Raw genomic sequence first — 2,167 nt, 5'->3', positions numbered from 1 at the left:
ACCCGGCAAGTGCGATGGCTCTGCCTCCCTGCGGTGCCCGTCACCCAGGTTTGGAGAACACGATACTTAGAACAGGTTGGCGGCTCGGGACCTGCAGGCGAAAGGGGCCCCGTGGTGCTGAGCACATCGACCTCGCGTCTCAGTGCAAGCCGGAGAGTTCGCGGAAGTCTTAACAGGCTTGCCTGACTCTTTCCGTCCGTTCTAAGAATCAGTCGGAGGCCGGGGCGGGGACGGTCTCTTGACACACGGAGGGTTGGCTTCCCTCCTCAGGCGTTTGTGTCGAAAATGAAGGCGAGAGATGCAAGCGTCCTGGTTCCCCCGGGTGCTGCCAGCAAGGGTGCAGGCTGACCCTTGCCTGAGCACTCCCAGAAGCCTCTTAGGCTGAGAGCAGACGCCGCACTACCGGCTCTGGGAGTCGTTGGCCGCTATTGTACATAGTCCGGTCCTTCCTCTGCCACCCGGCAAGTGCGATGGCTCTGCCTCCCTGCGGTGCCCGTCACCCAGGTTTGGAGAACACGATACTAAGAACATGTTGGCGGCTCGGGACCTGCAGGCGAAAGGGGCCCCGTGGTGCTTAGCACATCGACCTCGCGTCTCAGTGCAAGCCGGAGAGTTCGCGGAAGTCTAAAGCTTTTGACATTCGCTCAAAGCTTTGACAGGCTTGCCCGACTCTTTCCGTCCGTTCTAAGAATCAGTCAGAGGCTGGTGGGGAGGTCTCTTGACGCAAGGGGAGGGGTGGCGTCCCTCCTCAGGCGCTTGTGTCGAAAATGAAGGCGAGAGATGCAAGCGTCCTGGTTCCCCTGGGTGCTGCCAGCAAGGGTGCAGGCTGACCCTTGCCTGAGCACTCCCAGAAGCCTCTTAGGCTGAGAGCAGACGCCGCACAACCGGCTCTGGGAGTCGTTGGCCGCTATTGTACATAGTCCGGTCCTTCCTCTGCCACCCGGCAAGTGCGATGGCTCTGCCTCCCTGCGGTGCCCGTCACCCAGGATTGGAGAACACGATACTAAGAACATGTTGGCGGCTCGGGACCTGCAGGCGAAAGGGGCCCCGTGGTGCTTAGCACATCGACCTCGCGTCTCAGTGCAAGCCGGAGAGTTCGCGGAAGTCTAAAGCTTTTGACATTCGCTCAAAGCTTTGACAGGCTTGCCCGACTCTTTCCGTCCGTTCTAAGAATCAGTCAGAGGCCGGTGGGGAGGTCTCTTGACGCAAAGGGGAGGGGTGGCGTCCCTCCTCAGGCGCTTGTGTCGAAAAATGAAGGCGAGAGACGCGAGCGGCCTGGTTGCTTTGGGTGCTGCCAGGAAGGATGTGGTCTGACCCTTGCCTGAGCACATCCAAAAGCATGTGATGTTGAGAGCAGACCTCGAGCCCCGCACAACCGGCTCTGGGAGTCGTTGGCCGCTATTGTACATAGTCCGGTCCTTCCTCTGCCACCCGGCAAGTGCGATGGCTCTGTCGCCCTGTGGTGCCCGTCACCCAGGTTTGGGGAACACGATACTAAGAACATGTTGGCGGCTCGGGACCTGCAGGCGAAAGGGGCCCCGTGGTGCTGAGCACATCGACCTCGGGTCTCAGTGCAAGCCAGAGAGTTCGCGGAAGTCTAAAGCTTTTGACATACGCTCAAATCTTTGACAGGCTTGCCCGACTCTTTCCGTCCGTTCTAAGAATCAGTCAGAGGCCGGTGGGGAGGTCTCTTGACGCAAGGGGAGGGGTGGCGTCCCTCCTCAGGCGCTTGTGTCGAAAAATGAAGGCGAGAGACACGAGCGGCCTGGTTGCTTTGGGTGCTGCCAGGAAGGATGTGGTCTGACCCTTGCCTGAGCACTCACAGAAGCATGTGACGTTGAGAGCAGACCTCGAGCCCCGCACGACCGGCTCTGGGAGTGGTTGGCCGCTATGGTACATAGTCCGGTCCTTCCTCTGCCACCCGGCAAGTGCGATGGCTCTGCCGCCCTGTGGTGCCCGTCACCCAGGTTTGGGGAACACGATACTAAGAACATGTTGGCGGCTCGGGACCTGCAGGCGAAAGGGGCCCCGGGGTGCTTAGCACATCGACCTCGTGTCTCAGTGCAAGCCGGAGGGTTCGCGGCAGTCTAAAGCTTTTGACATTCGCTCAAAGCTTTGACAGGCTTGCCCGACTCTTTCCGTCCGTTCTAAGAATCAGTCAGAGGCC

This window comes from Hemiscyllium ocellatum, assembly GCF_020745735.1.
Source record: "Hemiscyllium ocellatum isolate sHemOce1 chromosome 15 unlocalized genomic scaffold, sHemOce1.pat.X.cur. SUPER_15_unloc_2, whole genome shotgun sequence".
Classification (NCBI taxonomy): Eukaryota; Metazoa; Chordata; class Chondrichthyes; order Orectolobiformes; family Hemiscylliidae; genus Hemiscyllium; species Hemiscyllium ocellatum.
This window is presented reverse-complemented; position numbering follows the sequence as displayed.